The sequence below is a fragment of the Dendrobates tinctorius genome, unplaced genomic scaffold (genome assembly GCF_039654945.1).
Source record: "Dendrobates tinctorius isolate UK_male_01 unplaced genomic scaffold, ASM3965494v1 ptg000233l, whole genome shotgun sequence".
In the NCBI taxonomy this organism is placed as follows: Eukaryota; Metazoa; Chordata; class Amphibia; order Anura; family Dendrobatidae; genus Dendrobates; species Dendrobates tinctorius.
In genome coordinates, this window is record NW_027361900.1 from 4,864,990 (window position 1) to 4,885,523 (window position 20,534).

At 45.9% G+C, this 20,534-nt stretch overlaps 1 long non-coding RNA gene across 1 annotated transcript; it reads right to left on the reverse strand.

Moving 5' to 3' along the window:
- Positions 1-1,697: 1,697 nt before the first annotated feature.
- On the reverse strand, positions 1,698-20,510 carry LOC141060221 (uncharacterized). Its single transcript, XR_012222678.1, has 3 exons — positions 20,283-20,510; positions 18,509-18,630; positions 1,698-2,061 (listed from the first exon to the last, which is right to left on the reverse strand). It is a non-coding gene; the product is annotated as an uncharacterized lncRNA (long non-coding RNA).
- Between the last annotated feature and the right edge of the window lie 24 nt (positions 20,511-20,534).

Sequence of the window (20,534 nt, forward strand, 5' to 3'; positions counted from 1 at the left end):
GATGGGTATATGGGCAGGGAGGGGGGGATTCATTTCTGTCATGCTCTCTGCTCCTTTCTCGGGGGGGCAGACAATGGCTGGGAGCTTATGTTCCCGGGGATGCTAGATTTCTCCCACCATGTCAGTGTCTGCTGAGGTGTTGTCAAGTGGGAAAACTTGCTCATAGCAACCAATCACAGCTCAGCTGCTTTTAACCAGCTCTGGTGAAATGAGAGATGCTTAGTGATTGGTTGCAAGGAAAACTGCTGCTGCTCATAGCAGCCAATCACAGCTCAAATTCTTTTGAACAGCTCTGGTGAAATGAGAGATGCTTAGTGATTGGTTGGTGACACACACACACACACACATTCAGTTTTATATATAGAGATATAATACTGGTGGATAAAACAAGACTGAGCACAAGACCTTCACAGCCGTCTACACATCATAGGGGAGATCTCCTGACACCTTCTCTCCATCTACCTGATGATCCTGAGGAGCACTGGGATCTTCTTGGTTACAGTCCTGTGGAAGAAGAGGATGGGGACATCTCTCTGGTGTTGTCCTCTTACTGGATAGATCTGGAGGAAACACATACAGGGACTGAATTCATTCTCTACATACAGATAATTATAGGCCGTGTGTATTTAGTCCTGTCTATTACCTGGAGATGTGAGGGGCTGGGGAACCTCCATTATGACGTTCTTGTACAGATCTCTGTGTCCTTCTAAATACTCCCACTCCTCCATGGAGAAATAGACAGCGACATCCTGACACCTTATAGGAACCTGACACATACAATAATACCGTCATCCCCCGATCCCTTCATAGTGTTACTGCATAATGTCCCAGCATTCCCAGCAGTGTCACCTCTCCAGTCAGCAGCTCAATCATCTTGTAGATGAATTCTAGGATCTTCTGGTCATTGATGTCCTCATGGATCAGGGGGTGAGGTGGAGGCCTCGTGATTGGGCTCAGGGGTCTTCCCCATCCCTCAGACACAGGGTCCTGACAGCGATCACTACAGGTCTTCTTCACCACTGTGTAATCCTGGTTATGGAGAGACACATTAATAAATCTCACTACAGACATTTCCAGAGTCCTCACCTCTCCAGTTCTGTCCATCCGTTATTCCCATAGATAAGAATGATGTAATGTGACATCATCAGAATCTCTCACCTCTCCAGTGAGACGGAAGAGGATCTCTAGGGTGAGGTGTAATATCCTCTCCGCCATCTTGTCTCTGTCCATATCCATCCTTGATGGGTAAATCAGGAAAATTCTCTTCTGTTGATCTTCACTGAGAGGATCCGATATTGTAGAGACCTGAATGAGAAGAAGATGATCCGATGTAACATCATAAGAATCCTGTGTAATAATACAATTACTGGAGATAATAAGGGAAACATATGAGATTTATTATCTTACAGGGTTTAGTTTTCTCCCCTGACATCTACTAATAAAACCTATATATTTAGGCCACAGACAACAAGCAGTTTCCTCCTCGGAGTCGGCAGCTGAACACGTTCCTCACAGACTCATCTTCCATAACGCTAATTCTCGTCTCATTACCGACACTGGAATCGGCATTAGCAATACTGCAGGAGATATTCATTACACGCGACATGAGAAATAACTCCTTCATGATGAGGACGACATCTTCATCTTCTACTGCGGCTCTAGAGACAGATGTGGCCAGAGTCGGTCACTGCCTCCATCCCCACCGGCCGTCTATATGAAGGTTTCCCGTCTTCCCCGCACTGGAATCTTCTCTCACGTTAGATCTCAGCTCTGAGTCACACACAGAAGTTTGAGGCTTTTCTGGAAGAACAGGACAGGAGAGATCTGAGGCCGATGTCTCCATGTACAGGGTTTCCCCTCGGGATAAGACGCTTTTCTATCCCTTTCCCCCAATTAGAGGGGACACCTGTGGATATCGGGGTCTTTACCGGCTGCAGTCCTGGGGGGATTTACTCGGTAACGTGGACGTTGGACAAACGTCACCATCAATTCCCATCAGAGTGAAGGAACATCGCTCCTCTATTCAGCTCTATGGATCCAGGATGAAATCCACTGCGGCCCCTGCAAGAAAAGAGCGAAGTCTGGTGAGACCCCCGAGGCCGGAGATTTCTACAGCTGCTCTGTGTAAAGTATGAAAAACCAGAGAGTTTTTTTAATCCTATTACAAGAAAAAAGTCCAAATGACTCTAATCCAAGACAATTTACAGGTGGACATCCATTGTCTTTATTACAGACGGACATAGATGTGAATACACATAGAAGATTAGAGCTTATAATAATAGATATCCACAGGAGCAGGCGGCAGCGGATCACCTGGAGAGCACCGGAGGGGATCAAACATGAGACAAACGAGATCATCTCAATCACTACATAGTAAAGTGCAGATGCTAAAAATGAGGAAAAAGGAGGGGCAGAATGATGGGTTAAATACCCATATTATATGGAATAAATAGCACTAAAAGGGCCACACATCAAGTATAAAATCATGTGACCAGCAAAAATAATAATGGCAGCAATCATGAGCCAAGAGGCCCTGTACTCAAATGACACTTCATAACCTACCCATATCCAGAGCACAGAAGCCCCGAACCTGCAGAGCCGCACTCCACATATATGACTGCTCTGTGCACAGGACCTGTGATGAGGTCACAGGAGGGAGGAGTCAGGAGTCACATGATCAGGGGCCTCAGTGTGTGCAGGACTCCGCTGTGCAGGTTCAAATAAGGATGAGGAACAGCATCTGGTCTGGGTGAAAAATTGTATCAAAAATGTATTCTGCCAGTACAAAATACAACGTTTCGGCCATATTGTGGCCTTTTTCAAGTATAACATAACAGCACAAATGGTGGCCTTTTATAGTGTGGCACAGCCAATCACCATTTAGGTAACACCCATCATGCGCGGTGCTATGCAAGGGATCAGCCACACGAACCGCCCACCGGGGAGGACCGCGCACGCGCAGAGGCCTAGAGCACACGATCACATACCGCACTCCCTCACAAACCCGCGCATGCGCTGATTAACAAAAACAAGTGTAATACCACACTTGAATAAATGAGTCCACACAGATAGGCCAAAATGCTCCCAAACAACGCAGCATATAAGAGACATGTGGCTGATCCCTTGCATAGCACCGCGCATGCGCGGTGCTCTGTGACGGAGACGTCACGTGACCGGACCTGCGGGGATGGGCGGCGCGCGCGCCGTGACCTGGTGGTGCGCGTCATTAGACTGCGCTCCTGATACAACCTGGCTCTGGCTGATGTTGTCATATGGGGAGAGGGAACTCTGCCGATATAGGGATTTGTGAGTCCTCATATGATTGGTCCATTGGGGTTGGCGCCACTATTATGTGATTAGGGATTGGCGGTTTATATATGGATATGTATTACTGCAAGTGATTGGTGCGTTATTTCTATGGATACCTTTGATGCATCACGATCATTGGTGGCTGATTTGGGGATCGTTGTTTATATATGAAATGCTTTTGCAATATTTCTAATATGAATATGACCATTATTGTTAACGACTAGATAAACTGTGCTATTGAATATGTATCTGATGGATGTATTTATATGTATTTTATGTATGGATTTTCTGTGATGGGTGTTACCTAAATGGTGATTGGCTGTGCCACACTATAAAAGGCCACCATTTGTGCTGTTATGTTATACTTGAAAAAGGCCACAATATGGCCGAAACGTTGTATTTTGTACTGGCAGAATAAATTTTTGATACAATTTTTCACCCAGACCGGATGCTGTTCCTCTTCCTTATTTGGACTATTGTTCATTTGGGTCCACGAACCTTTGAACTGGCATCCAATCCTCCGCTGTGCTGTCAGCTGCTCTTTGCTGTCCGCTGTGCTGGTTGTCATGGTGGTGGATGAGGGGAAGTTTATGTGTGGGGTCAGGAGGGGTTTACAGGGTGGATGTAGCAGAGCCGCGTGTGTACGAGGTGTACGGAGCGGAGCCGCGTGTGTACGAGGTGTACGGAGCGGAGCCGCGTGTGTACGAGGTGTACGGAGCGGAGCCGTGTGTGTACGAGGTGTACGGAGCGGAGCCGTGTGTGTACGAGGTGTACGGAGCGGAGCCGCGTGTGTACGAGATGTACGGAGCGGAGCCCTGTGTGTACGAGGTGTACGGAGCGGAGCCGTGTGTGTACGAGGTGTACGGAGCAGAGCCGTGTGTACGAGGTGTACGGAGCGGAGCCCTGTGTGTACAAGGTGTACGGAGCGGAGCTGCGTGTGTACGAGGTGTACGGAGCGGAGCCGTGAGTGTACGAGGTGTACGGAGCGGAGCCGTGTGTGTACGAGGTGTACGGAGCGGAGCCGAGTGTGTACGATGTGTATGGTGCGGAGCCGCGTGTGAACAAGGTGTACGGAGCGGAGCCACATTTCTGCCGACCTATCTGTGTACTCTGTATACCCCATCTTCAGTCACAGACCCCTCTGTGTACGCTGTATACACCCATATACCCCCAGCTTCAGTTGGAGACCCCTCTGGGTATGCTGTATACATCTGTATTACCCCAGCTTCAGTTGCAGACCCCTCTGTGTACACTGTATACATCTGTATTCCCCCAGCTTCAGTTGTAGACCCCTCTGTGTACTCTGTATACACCCGTATACCCCCAGGTTCAGTTGCAGACCCCTCTGTGTATGCTGTATACACCTGTATACCCCCAGGTTCGGTTGCAGACCCCCCTGTGTATGCTGTATACACCCGTATACCCCCAGCTTCGGTCGCAGACCCCTGTGTATGCTGTATACACCTGTATACCCCCAGGTTCGGTTGCAGACCCCTGTGTGTATGCTGTATACCCCCGTACAACCCCAGCTTCAGTCGCAGACCCCTGTGTAGACTGTATACACCCGTATACCCCCAGCTTCGGTTGCAGACCCCTGTGTGTAGGCTATAAACACCCGTATATCCCTAGCTTCAGTCTCAGACTCCTGTGTACACTGTATACACATGTATACCCCCAGCTTTGGTCGCAGAACCCTGTTTACACTCTATACACCCATAACTCCCCAGCTTCGGTCACAGACCCCTCTGTGTACACTGTATACACCTGTATACCCCCAGCTTCGGTCGCAGACCCCTGTTCACACTGTATACACCCGTATACCCCCAACTTCAGTCGCAGACCCTGTGTACACTATATACACCTGTATACCCCCAGGTTCGGTGTTATAATAATTGTAATAAAGTCCTTTTTTTATGTGCGTGTATATATATATCCATACGTGAATGTGTGCGAGTATATATATATATACACACACATGATTGTATAAGCCATTTATTTTGCCTAGACTTTGAAACTCTTTTTAGTTTACGTATTGTGAAACATATGGGTGTTACCTTTGGGTGTTACTTTTTGTGAACGTTAGCTGGCTTTCCTTATCTTGCGTGACTTCTCTGGTAATGTAGATAAGGATTGTTAACAGCTACGCTTATTCTAATTGCATGTACTATTTTTCTTGCAAATTTAGTGTTTTCAACGCCTTCTTTTCCTGCTATTTAAACTCTAAGAATATGTATTGAAGTTAGACAGAGGACTGCCCACACCTGGTGTGGCTGTCATTCTCTCTCCATGCCGGCATGTCCAAATAAAGAAGCATCTTACTTATTCAGGTCTGGACGATTTCTAATTGGAACATAAAAAAATCCCTGACATTTGGTGCGTTGGCCGGGAATCCAACACCTTTCCCTCACCGGTGAGTACTGTAAACCGTGCACGGGGGAGTCTGGAACTCCTTAAGTAAGTCCTCCGCCTTGCCATTAGGCGTCAACAGGGGCATTATCAGTTATCCCGGACTGAGGGAAAGTGATGGATTTCGTATAATCTAAGGATCTCTGGGAATCGTCTGTATCTGAATACAGGTAAGAACATTTAATAATTTTCATTATATTCGGTAACCTTGTTAATCCAGTATGAATGTTATTCTAGGAATTGAATGGGGACTGTGATTGTAGACTTTTCCAATTGGGGTTTGCGAGAGGCTCCTGTAAGTTGGTAGTTTGCATGCAATTGGAGTTATAATAACTCCTGTTGCTAAGCTCCATAGGAATGGGGTTTGTTTGTTCTTGTAAAATATTCCGAAGAATAATAATAATCTTTTTTTTATTTTTGAATGGGATGAATGTTATTTTAGGAATTGAATAGGGAACTTGTGGACTTTTCCAATTGGGGTTTGTGAGAGGCTCCTGTAAGTTGGAGGTTTACATGCAATTGGAGTTATTAAACCTCCTGTAAGTTGCGAAGCTCCATAGTGATTGGGGTTTGTTTGTTCTTTTAAAATATTCCACTGAATAGCAATAATCTTTTTTTTTTATTATTTATTTTTATTTTTGAATGGGTACAAAGCCAGTGTGAGAAGGCTACTGTGCAATAAAAAACTCCGTGTGCACGTTAAATTGATCTAGATGGGAGAATCGAGGGAGATTCTTGTTAGATTAACCCCTTAATGACAGCCAATATGTCTTTTTACTGACCTGAGATTTAAGAGAATATCATCCCCGTGCAGGTGATGATCCAGCAGCTGTCGGCTATCCACTATAGCTGACAACTTGCTGTATCCGGCTATACCACTTTGCAATAATTCCTGAAAATCACCTGAAGGGTTAATAAACTACCTGACAGAAGTTTTCAATATGTCAGGGGGTGCTGTTTTTTAAAAAATGGGCTACTAAGGGGTTAAGGAACCCGGTATAAGATGAATTTTTGCCGGTATTCTGTTTTGTCTTCTGTACTTTGTTGAATGTTGTTTTCTGGTAAGTGTGCTGTTTTGTCTGTCTTTTAAAATTATAGAACTAAAACGCCATAAATATATGTTTTATGTTACTCATGAGACTCCTTGAATGTTATCTTGAGTGAATGTATGAGGATTTAAATATAAAATCCTGAGTGTATAAGGGAGTCCAGTAGGCGTGGTTAACAGTCATCTGTGGACTGGAGACAAATCATAGGTTATTATAGTGATATAAATCACCTAGGTACACGCGACCTGATCCCCATAGAGAATATTCTATGTTGTTATGTTATATGTTTTTCTTTTAATAAGACAGAGTGACTGAACCCTCCTCGTTTAAAAAGTGGACACAAAGTCAGATTAAGATCTTATAATGATCACTGAGGAGAGTCCGCGCCTGTGGTGCTTTGAATACCTGATATTAAGAACGGGAACGTCTCTGGATAAAAAGAGACAGTGTCATTAGACTTTATCTCAGCACTTCAGGAATAGGAGTACGAGGGAACTTTACTCTCTTGTCTTATATGTCTCTGTGTATGTGTGTATGTCCAGTCCCTAACTGTGGAAGCTGTTGTACCTTGTGTGTTTGCACTGTGACGTTAGTTAAAAGTCCATGAGAGTGACCATAGCCCTTGGGGACCTTTCTTGTTTGTTACACTGTGTTGTCACACTCACCCCTTACAGGCTTTCCTTGGACGGAGGTGGCAAGATATAGAGATACAAGCTGGTAAATACCTAGGACATAGTGTAATCAGTGAGGATTATTTAGATCCTGGATATTAGTAACAGTAATTGTATTGTTGCTATTTTATCTTCTTGTTGACTTATGAATTTCACTGATATTTGTCAATCTTCTTGCAAGTGGGTAGAAATCCATTGTGCTCCAGGGTTTATATTGTGTATTGTCCTTATTTTGTTTTTTGTCTTTTTGTGTTTAAGAATTTTACGTAACATCCTTATGGGGCTTTATCCCATAGACATATAGATATATATTTTAAGACCTTGTCCTCATTGTAGGGCAGGATTGTTATTGACCATTTCATCTGATGGCTGGAAAGTTATTAAGATTGTACCAAGAAGGTATCCCTGGAATGAAGCAGGATATGGTCCTTTTTCATCGAGTACCCAGAGAGAACAGCCTTCAGATCAAATGTGCAATGTGTCCTTATTGGTAACTTATAGGCCGAACTCTTATATATTATAACAAATAGAGAGTAAAAATTCTATATCGCTGACATTGTCTTTTTAGTCTTGACAATCTAGGAGTAGGCACCACCCAGAGCAAACAGTCCTGAAGTGGGGAGATAAGCTGTTAGCATGAGAATTGTTGTGGAATGTGGTTGTGGTTTTGAGATAAGAAGGGGCCACTAGGAGATCCTGAATGTGTCCCCGGATGGATGGGTTGTATTTTATGATAAACTTAGTTTCATAAAATGTGAAAATTTGGTACAGGAAATGGAAAAGTGTAATGAGAGGAAATATTTAATTTGGCTAAAGTAGAAATACATTTATAAAACACTGTATTTCCAGAAGTAACTGTCCTTGTGGGAAGCCATGAGGTCACTTTTCTTGTTGATTTCTTGTTGATTCAGGAGCACTAGAACCTTAGTACTTCCAGAAGAGATACCGACTATTGGACTGTCTGCTGTCTGCACAGTGGTAAAAGGAGCAAGTGGTAAGACACAGAGAACCATTGTCTACGCCTGTGGAAACACCGGGCCCTCAGCACAGGTAAAAGTGCAATTACACAAATTATAATATCAACTCTGTGGGAGGGATATGATGCAAGCCCTGAGCCTGGGAATAATTCCTACTGCTGCCGGACTATAGGTGAAATCCATGGCTGAGACAATGGTGCTCCAGGGGTATGGGGAATCTAGATACTATTACAGTCTAGATCTAATAACTGAAGGACCATCCTCAGTTACTGAGTCCTTAATCAAGGAAGCAATAGATAAAGGTACACAAATGTAGATGTTCACACACCTGAAGAACTACACAGCACCATGTACTACAGGTATTTCAGGGGTCCTGATGTAAAATATGAGAATTTCCATGCTCTAGATTGTTTATTGCACACCATATACTGGAATTATAAAGGGAACTGTGCCGTCAGTTGTAAACTGTCAGAACAAATTAAATTGTTGTTTTTGCTTTTTAGAGGCACCGAGCCACATGTTTCCCTCTCCAGATGTAAAGGTAGATCATGGAAATTCCTTGGTGATTTTGTTGAAGAGTGTAAGGAAAGTAACAATGGGAGGATTTGGGTGATGGCTTATTTTGCAGTGCCAGACTGCAGGCATGTTCACAAGTACAAAAAGTGGAACACCATTTCTAAACCCAGTGTCCACCTGCAGCGAGGCAGGGGAACGAGTGAGAAATGCTGATCCTTTCCTAGAATTAGAAGAATTGACCACATACCCAGAATCTTTGTGGTCCTCATGACCTGCAGATGTGGGATTGATAAAAGGGGTGATTATACCCTGTCCAGCTCACCTTGTAACACAACCTTGTTTCCAGTAGGGAGGGCGCCCCCATCTGTAAACGAGGCTGTGATTCCAAGAGCCCCCACAGGGCCAGACCTCCATACTCTGCTGAATGACTGGAGGCCGGAACATAAGGTCTTTACAGTGATGTCTTCAGCATCCTGGTACATCCAGATAGCCAGGTTTGGTTTGTACTCACATATAAGGGGAGCAGGTATACAGTCACCAGAATCCCACAAGGGTACTGTGAATCACCTACTATTGTTTTCCAGGTAAAATCGGCTAACCTAGCTCAATGTGAGTCACCAGAAGGCAGCCAGATGCTCTTATATGTGGATGACATGCTATTGGCATTAAAAAAGAATAAAAACAAATTGGTAACCAAAGGGGTTATCTTTAAAGATGACCTATATGTATGAACTGCCCAGTGACCTCCTAAGATATGTCACAGTATTGAGCCATGGTATAAGCTATGTCTCAACAGGAGGGGTGGTAGAGGTCATATCTTACGTATTTATGATGTATGGCTTTACTAACTATTAAAAATTTTTGTTTAATCTGCATTACTTGTGCAAAAAATAATTCCTAAGGGAATCTGAGACCAAAGAGAGGACAATGTTCTCACCCTGAATACTTATTCCAACACATTTGTATGGATGTTATTGAACAAGTGTGAGGGAAAAAGTCCAGCCTTGTTATTATGGATGCTTTCAGCAGGTGGATTGAAGCTGTCCACCCTGATGCATTAATGGTACCGAAGGCCCTTCTAAAGGAAGTCATACCCAGATTTGGGGTTCCAGAAAATATATAGTAAACTAAGTAATGTTATTATTACCTAAAACATTGTCAATTGAGTTGGGAAACCGCTGTGCCTGTCATCCTCAGTCAGCCGGACTGAAGGACACAGTGGGATCTTGAAAAATAGGTTGACAAAGACCATGCAGGAAACAGGAAAAATTGGTTGTACTGTCTCCTATTGGTTGTACTAAATATGTATGTCACACGGACATCTGTAGTGCTGACAGCCTTTTGAAGTCATATACGGGAGATCTTTTCTGTCACCTCAGCTAAAATCCTTTAAAAGGATAGATGAGGAAGTTGATTGTACATTAGCAGAATATATGGCTAAGATATTAACTCACAAAGAAGTTTCTACTCGTAGTTTTTTTCCAGGAAACTCACTAACAAAACCTGAGATTGTGAAACTTGCAGACTGGGTCCTTGTGAAGGTGATAAAGAAGAAACACCAGCACCATCCTAAGTGGGAAGGTCCTTACCAAGTCCTGTGGACTTCTCCTACTGTGGTCAAGATTCCTGGATCCATCTCTCATACTGTAAACTTGTCAGACAGGTAGGGACAGAGTAGGATCTGACTTGCTTGTCAAAGTCCAGCTACAAAGGGAGGTTTTTCCAGAAGGGAAAGCTTGTCTCAAACTGGTGGTCTCCCATTCATCCCCTTACCCGGACAAGACGGTCAGATCTAGGATGTGTACATCAGGGTTAGTCACATGTATATTCTTCGTGACCATAGTGATGGGAGATTGGAGGGTAATAGACCCAGCAGGAGAGGAAAGTCCAGGGTGGTAGAATGGTTTCAGATTTAAGACTTTAAATCCTACTTTTGAAATCGGGCAGGAGGCCGCCATGTTAGTGGATTTCTGTCTGTTGTATATATGATGTAGAGACAGGGAACAAGCTGTGAAACTAGCAGTCTGATAAGTATGTTTGTGTTATGAGCTCTAATAGCAGAGGTAATGGATGTGTGACTGGAGTAAAGCAGCATGGACAATTGTAGCCCGAGACTATAGGTATAAGCCTTATGGCTACATAGATTTTAAAGCCTGATTCTCCATTAGGAGAAAGGAGATCCCCTTACACAAATAAGAATAATTGTAATCAGCTACTGAGAACTTTTAAAAAACCCTAAGATGAGGGATCGAAGGTTATAGGAGCTGATATGTCAGGAGCAGACCCAATAGGACATTTCTACATAGAAGTTCAGAATAATAGCATTATTAATAGCATTATTAATAATACATAGACCCAAGGAAGGTATGCCAGAGAGAACCATAACAGAGTCCATAGGGTTCATAGTTAGATTGTCTAACCTAACTTATGAAGATAAACTAGCTCTAGAGAGAGGCTGTGAGGAGAAGAATGAATGGTTAGAATGGCTTAAATACATTGCAAACAGGTTTAAAAAATTAAGTTATATAGTAAAACTTATGTCTGCTCAGAAAGGGAAGGAAAATGTATATCCCCCACTTGAGAAACCGGATATCCCACCACAGGTGATTGCTAATCCTGGTAACTATACTTGTTCTAGTCTTCCAGGGCATGGACACGACTTCGGAGAGCTCCAAGGCGACTCTTGTAGAGAATGGATCATTGTCTCCCACAGGGCCAAGTACTCAGCCATATGGTCAGACCACACTACCCTGAGAGCGGATATATGGTCGTTATGCGGTGATAAAAGCATAAGAGCCAGACTACCACATGGTTCCCGAGGGGATTGTGTGGTGGTCCAGCTAATAATTCCGTTCCACCTGTTGTCAACAGGGATATGGCCAAAGGTACGTAGAGGAAGAGACAGAAGCGTGAAACTCTGCAAGGATCCTTCCATTCTAGTATCTACAGAGATGACATTGGAGTTCCCACGGGAGTGACCACCGAGTACAAGGCTAGGATCCAGGTAGCAGCCAGGTGGGAAGCCATAATTTGGTGGGTGATTATAAATAAAAATGTAGATTGGATAAACTACTTATACTATAACCAGCAGAGATTTGCTAATTATACCCGAGATGCAGTTAAAGGGATAGCTGAGCAATTAGGACCAACTCCTCTCATGGCTTGGCAGAATAGGATCGCATTAGACAAGTTCTTAGCAGAAAAGGGAGGTGAATATAAAATGTTTGGAGGATTTTGTTGCACCCTTTATCCCTAATACAGATCCTGATGGGAGTATCTCCAAAGCTCTTGATGGACTGACTGCCCTGTCTAATGAATTAGCTGAGAACTCTGGATATGACGACATATTCCTAGACTGAAGGATGGTTTGGGAAATGGTCCGGAGTATTCACTTCTGCGTTGACATCTCTTACCATCGTGGCCGGAGTGCTGATTGTTTGTGGATGCTGTGCTATTCTATGCACTAGAGGACTTGTTCAAAGACTGATTGACTCTGCCATAACAAAACCTATGTATCAAGGAATGGAGACCTTGGAAGAATGAAAATGTTGGGACTTAATGATAAATATACTGAACATATTACTCTCCATCTATATTATATGAAGATCTTCTGTGAAACCTGACAAAAAGAAATCTGTCCCCAATGTGTACAGATAGATGATTTTACTACAAGATGAGGGAATGTTATAATAATTGTAATAAAGTTCTTTCTTTTATGTGCATGTGTATGTATGTGTATATATATATATATATATATATATATATACACACAGTATATATATATATATATATATATATATATATATATATATATACACAGTATATATATACACACACACGTGTGTATGTGTGAGTATATATATATATATATATATATATATATATATATATATATATATATATGTGTGTGTGCATCCACAGTATATATGCACACGATTGCATAAGCCATTTATTTTGCCTAGACTTTGAAACTCTTTTTAGCTTACGTATTGTGAACATATGGGTGTTACCTTTGGGTGTTACTTTTTGTGAACGTTAGCTGGTTTTCCTTATCTTGCATGACTTCTCTGGTAACGTAGATAAGGATTAACAGCTACGCTTATTCTAATTGCATGTACTATTTTTCTTGCAAATGTAGTGTTTTCAACGCCTTCTTTTCCTATTTAAACTCTTAAGAATATGTATTGAGTTAGACAGAGGACGGCCCACACCTAGTGTGGCTGTCATTCTCTCTCTCCGTGCCGGCATGACCAAATAAAGAAACATCTTACTTATTCAGGTCTAGACGATTTCTAATTGGAACATAAAAAATCCCTGACAAAAGGGTCTTGTGGCTCTGGGGGTCTCTGCCAGTCTTTGCACTGGCCTGCAGTGTTCTTGTGGCTCCGGGCTTCTCTGCCAGTCTCAGCACTAAGCTGCAGGGGTCTTGTGGCTCCGGGAGGTCTCTGCCTGTCTCAGCACTGGGCTGCAGTGGTCTTGTGGCTCCGGGGTTCTCCGTCAGTCTCAGCACTGGGCTGCAGTTGTCTTGTGGCTCCGGGGTTCTCCGTCAGTCTCAGCACTGGGCTGCAGTGGTCTTGTGGCTCCGGGGTTCTCCGTCAGTCTCAGCACTGGGCTGCAGTGGTCTTGTGGCTCCGGGGGTCTCCGTCAGTCTCAGCACTGGGCTGCAGTGGTCTTGTGGCTCCGGGGTTCTCCGTCAGTCTCAGAACTGGGCTGCAGTGGTCTTGTGGCTCCGGGGTTCTCCGTCAGTCTCAGCACTGGGCTGCAGTCATCTTGTGGCTCCAGGGGTCTCCGTCAGTCTCAGCACTGGGCTGCAGTGGTCTTGTGGCTCCGGGGTTCTCCGTCAGTCTCAGAACTGGGCTGTAGTGGTCTTGTGGCTCTGTCAGTCAGTGGTTTCAGTCAGTCAGTCTCAGCACTGGGCTGCAGGTGTCTGGTGGCTCTGGGGGTCTCCGTCAGTCTCAGCACTGGGCTGCAGAGGTCTTGTGGCTTCACCTTATATTATAGCTGCAAAGTGAATAATAACCATCAGGGAGCCTGAACCATCGGCAACGGAGCCAGAGGGAATTTAGCAGAGTAGTTTGGGGGACATGTAGGACTTGTTTTTATTCTGCTGTTTGCGAGGTGGGATGTAGAAAAAGATGGCAATTCTGCTGTTTTCTATTATGTGACTGTACGGCCCCTTCACATGACTTATCATGTTTTTCACAGATGCCACGTGTCCCCTATTTGACCTACGGTGCTCCTCTCATGTCCATGTTTCCCCATCAGCACAGATAGGGGGTGTATACAGCGTACACTGAGGGGTCTGCAACCAAACCTGGAGGTATACAGGTGTATACAGTGTACACAGGGGGTTGTTACCGAAGCTGGGGGTATACGGGTGTATACAGCGCACACTGAGGGGTCTGCGACCGAAGCTGGGGTATACGGGTGTATACAGTGTACACTGAGGGGTCAGCGACCAAAGCTGGGGGTATACAGGTGTATACAGCGTACACAGGGGGTTGTTACCGAAGCTGGGGGTATACGGGTGTATACAGGGTACACAGGGGGTTGTTACTGAAGCTGGGGGTATACGAGTGTATACAGAGTACAGAGGTGTCTGTGACCGAAGCTGGGGGTGTACTGGTGTATACAGTGTACACAGAGGAGTCTGTGACCGAAACTGGGGGTATACGGGTGTATACAGCGTACACAGGGGGCTGTTACCGAAGCTGGGGGTATATGGGTGTAAACAGCATACACAGGGGGCTGCGACCGAAGCTGGGGGGTATACGGGTGTATACAGCTTACACAGGAGTCTGCGACCAAAGCTGGGGATATACGAGTGTGTACAGCCTACACACAGGGGTCTGTGACCAAAGCTGGTGTGATTACAGGTGTATACAGCGTACAGCGAGGTGTCTGACTGAAGCTGGGGGTATACTGGTTCATACAGTGCACACTGAGGGGCCTGTGACCGAAGCTGGGGGCATACGGGTGTATACAGGGGTCTGCGAACGAAGCTGGGGGTAAACATGTGTATACATTGTACACAGGGGTCTGTGACTGAAGCTGGGGGAATACAGGTGTATATAGTGTATACAGGTTTCTGTTCCGTAGACCTCGTACACACACGGCTCCGCTCCGTACACCTAGCCAGGGCTGTGGAGTCGGTAAGCCAAACCTGCAACTCCGACTCCTCAATTTCCCTTACACCGGCTCCGACTCCATGACTCCGACACATATTGCTTATATTTAAGTGAAAAATTTATTGTAGTACAATGTGAACATCAGACATTTAATCATTTCTATGATCCAATAATCAAGATATTTAGATAGAACATATCTATTTATAGGAATACAACTTTAGAACACAAAAAACTGTAATAAATTGTAAATATGTAATACGCTGTATAATATCGATTACATGTATACAGTACAGTCATGGCCAAAAGTTTTGAGAATGACACAAATATATTTTCACATGATCTGCTGCCCTCTGGTTTTTATGTGTGTTTGTCAGATGTTTTTATCACATACAGAAATATAATTGCAACAATATTATGAGTAACAAAAGGTTATATTGACAGTTAGAATGAGTTAATGCAGCAAGTCAATATTTGCAGTGTTGACCCTTCTTCTTCAGGACCTCAGAAATTCTCCCTGGCATGCTCTCAATCACCTTCTGGATCAAATCCTGACTGATCGCAGTCCATTCTTGCAAAATCAATGCTTTTATTTTGTCTGAATTTGAAGGTTTTTGTTTGTCCACCCGTCTCTTGATGATTGACCACAAGTTCTCAATGGGATTAAGATCTGGGGAGTTTCCAGGCCATGGTCCCAAAATCTCTATGTTTTGTTCCCTGAGCCATTTAGTTATCACCTTTGCTTTATGGCAAGGTGCTCCATCATGCTGAAGAAGGCATTGTTGATCACCAAACTGCTCTTGGACGGTTGGGAGAAGTTGCTCTTGGAGGACATTCTGGTACCATTCTTTATTCATGGCTGTGTTTTTAGGCAAGACTGAGAGAGAGCCCATTCCCTTGGCTGAGAAGCAACCCCACACATGAATGGTTTCAGGATGCTTGACAGTTGGCATGAGACAAGACTGGTGGTAGCGCTCACCTGGTCTTCTCTGAATAAGCCGTTTTCCAGATGTCCCAAACAATCGAAAAGGGGATTCATCAGAGAAAATGACTTTACCCCAGTCCTCAGCAGTCCACTCCCTGTACCTCTTGCAGAATATAAGTCTGTCCGTGATGTTTTTTCTGGAGAGAAGTGGCTTCTTTGCTGCCCTCCTTGAGACCAGGCCTTGCTCCAAGAGTCTCCGCCTCACAGTGCGTGCAGATGCACTCACACCTGCCTGCTGCCATTCCTGAGCAAGCTCTGCACTGCTGGTAGTCCGATCCCACAGCTGAAGCACTTTTAAGAGACGGTCCTGGCGCTTGCTGGTCTTTCTTGGGCGCCCTGGAGCCTTTTTGGCAACAAGGGAACCTCTCTCCTTCAAGTTCTTGATGATGCGATAGATTGTTGACTGAGGTGCATTCTTTCTAGCTGCGATACTCTTCCCTGTTAGGCCATTTTTGTGCAGTGCAATGATGACTGCACGTGTTTCTTTAGAGATAACCATGGTTAACTGAAGAGAAACAATGATGCCAAGCACCAGCCTCCTTTTAAAGTGTCCAGTGGTGTCATTCTTACTTAACCATGACAGATTGATCTCCAGCCCTGTCCTCATCAACACCCACACCTGTGTTAATGGAGGAATCACTGAAATGATGTTAGCTGGTCCTTTTAAGGCAGGGCTGCAATGATGTTGAAATGTGTTTTGGGGGATAAAGTTCATTTTCTAGGCAAATATCGACTTTGCAAGTAATTGCTGTTAAGCTGATCACTCTTTATAACATTCTGGAGTATATGCAAATTGCCATTAGAAAAAATGAAGCAGTAGACTTTGTAAAAATTAATATTTGTGTCATTCTCAAAATTTTTAGCCATGGCTGTACAGACCAAAGTTTGGACACACCTTCTCATTCAAAGAGTTTGCTTTATTTTCATGACTATGAAAATTGTAGATTCACTCTGAAGGCATCAAAGCTATGAATTAACACATGTGGAATTATATAATTAACAAAAAAGTGTGAAACAACTGAAAATGTGTCTTATATTCTAGGTTCTTCAAAGTAGCCACCTTTTGCTTTGATTACTGCTTTGCACACTCTTGGCATTCTATTGATGAGCTTCAAGAGGTAGTCAATGGAAATGGTCTTCCAACAGTCTTGAAGGAGTTCCTAGAGATGCTTAGCACTTGTTGGCCCTTTGGCCTTCACTCTGTGGTCCAGCTCACCCCAAACCATCTCGATTGGGTTCAGGTCTGGTGACTGTGGAGGCCAGGTCATCTGGCGTAGCACCCCATCACTCTCCTTCTTGGTCAAATAGCCCTTACACAGCCTGGAGGTGTGTTTGAGGTCATTGTCCTGTTGAAAAATAAATGATGGTCCAGCTAAACACAAACCGGATGGAATAGCATGCCACTGCAAGATGCTGTGGTGGCCATGCTGGTTCAGTATGCCTTCAATTTTGAATAAATCCCCAACAGTGTCACCAGCAAAGCACCCCCACACCATCACACCTCCTCATCCATGCTTCACGGTGGGAACCAGGCATGTAGAATCCTTCCGTTCACCTTTTCTGCGTCGCACAAAGACACGGTGGTTAGAACCAAAGATCTCAAATTTGGACTCATCAGACCAAAGCACAGATTTCCACTGGTCTAATGTCCATTCCTTGAGTTCTTTAGCCCAAACAAGTCTCTTCTGCTTGTTGCCTGTCCTTAGCAGTGGTTTCCTAGCAGCTATTTTACCATGAAGGCCTGCTGCACAAAGTCTCCTCTTAACAGTTGTTGTAGAGATGTGTCTGCTGCTAGAACTCTGTGTGGCATTGACCTGGTCTCTAATCTGAGCTGCTGTTAACCTGCGATTTATTTCTGAGGCTGGTGACTCGGATGAACTTATCCTCCGCAGCAGAGGTGACTCTTGGTGTTCCTTTCCTGGGGCGGTCCTCATGTGAGCCAGTTTCTTTGTAGCACTTGATGGTTTTTGCCACTGCACGTGGGGACACTTTCAAAGTTTTCCCAATTTTTCGGACTGACTGACCTTCATTTCTTAAACTAATGATGGCCACTCATTTTTCTTTACTCAGCTGCTTTTTTCTTGCCATAATACAAATTCTAACAGTCTATTCAGTAGGACTATCAGCTGTGTATCCACCAGACTTATGCACAACTGATGGTCCCAACCCCATTTATAAGGCAAGAAATCCCACTTATTAAACCATAGTCATGAAAATAAAGAAAACGCTTTGATTGAGGCGTGTCCAAACCTTTGGTCTGTACTGTGTGTGTGTGTATATATATATATATATATATATATATATATATATATACACACACACACATACACACACATACTGTGACTTATCTCGGCTAAGACAAAGCCTAGATCCTCAGGCTACATCCACATCATGGGCGTAGCCAGGATCAAACCTGGGGGGGGCAGAACCTCATACTGCACACCCCTACACTTGAAAATAAAGCCTGCACCTTAAGAAGATGTGGTGGTGAATGCAGTCTATTTATTCCAACTATCAGTTGATGTTACTGAAGACGAGCAATGCCTGTCCTGGGCGTCCTTTTGGGCAGCTATGAGGTGGACCTGACTGGTGCTAAAAAAAAAAAAGGAGTGTTAGTCTGTGTGCTATCCGGCTTTCATTCTTTTTGGTACAGATATGATATGGATAGACAGATATATAAATAAAAGCAGATTAGAAATCTGCTCTGATATTGAAAACATTATCTATGAGCTCAAAAACCTTTCAGGTGATGCAGTTTTTAAAAAGCTGATCTGCTTTTGCAACTGAAAAACGTATCCTCAAAAAACGCAGCAAAAACGCTGTGTGTGAATGTAGCCTTAGATCAGGAATAGAACAGCCATTTATAGGACATTTCATAACTTTCCCAAATTCCTATGAAAAAATATTCAGCACATTCTGCATTGAACTACTGTACCCAATTTATTATATATTTTAGGAGTCGGAATCGGTCCATTTTACACCAACTTCGACTCCACAGCCCTACATACTAAGGTTATGTTTTATCTCCCGTCCACCACACTCCAGCTCCGGCTCCGCCCCCCATGCTCAGCCTCTGCTCCCCCCCCATGCTCAGCCTCTGCTCCCCCCCCCCATGCTCAGCCTCTGCTCCCCCCCCCCCATGCTCAGCCTCTGCTCCCACCCCCCCATGCTCAGCCTCTGCTCCCACCCCCCCATGCTCAGCCTCTGCTCCCACCCCCCCATGCTCAGCCTCTGCTCCCACCCATGCTCAGCCTCTGCTCCCCCCCCCCCCATGCTCAGCCTCTGCTCCCCCCCCCCCCATGCTCAGCCTCTGCTCCCCCCCCCCCATGCTCAGCCTCTGCTCCCCCCCCCCATGCTCAGCCTCTGCTCCCCCCCCCCCATGCTCAGCCTCTGCTCCCCCCCCCCCCATGCTCAGCCTCTGCTCCCCCCCCCCCCATGCTCAGCCTCTGCTCCCCCCCCCCATGCTCAGCCTCTGCTCCCCCCCCCCCATGCTCAGCCTCTGCTCCCCCCCCCATGCTCAGCCTCTGCTCCCCCCCCCCATGCTCAGCCTCTGCTCCCACCCCCCCCATGCTCAGCCTCTGCTCCCCCCCCCATGCTCAGCCTCTGCTCCCACCCCCCCATGCTCAGCCTCTGCTCCCCCCCATGCCCAGCCTCTGCTCCCCCCCCCCCATGCTCAGCCTCTGCTCCCCCCCCCATGCTCAGCCTCTGCTCCCCCCCCCCATGCTCAGCCTCTGCTCCCCCCCCCCCATGCTCAGCCTCTGCTCCCCCCCCCCCATGCTCAGCCTCTGCTCCCCCCCCCCCATGCTCAGCCTCTGCTCCCCCCCCCCCCCCATGCTCAGCCTCTGCTCCCCCCCCCCCATGCTCAGCCTCTGCTCCCCCCCCCCCATGCTCAGCCTCTGCTCCCCCCCCCATGCTCAGCCTCTGCTCCCCCCCCCATGCTCAGCCTCTGCTCCCACCCCCCCCATGCTCAGCCTCTGCTCCCCCCCCCCATGCTCAGCCTCTGCTCCCACCCCCCCATGCTCAGCCTCTGCTCCCCCCCATGCCCAGCCTCTGCTCCCCCCCCCCCCATGCTCAGCCTCTGCTCCCCCCCCCATGCTCAGCCTCTGCTCCCCCCCATGCTCAGCCTCTGCTCCCACCCCCCCCATGCTCAGCCTCTGCTCCCACCCCCCCATGCTCAGCCTCTGCTCCCCCCCATGCCCAGCCTCTGCTCCCCCCCCATGCTCAGCCTCTGCCCCCCCACACACCGTCTCCCTTCTGTCCTCTGCGGGGTGTCGCCGCTCCCTCCTCCGGGCTTCTCGGTGTGTTGTGTCGCGCTCTTCCCCGCTGACAGCTCCGCTCCTCTGCTGCGCGCTCTGCACACTTCTCTCCTATGGTGAATGCTGGACAGTGTGGGCGGGGCCACAGCTTCCTCCCGTCTGTTCTATGGAGGAGGAGGCGCCGCCCCTTCTGGTCACATGGCCATGACCTCCCCACAGATCCTGTGTGCACAGAGCCGT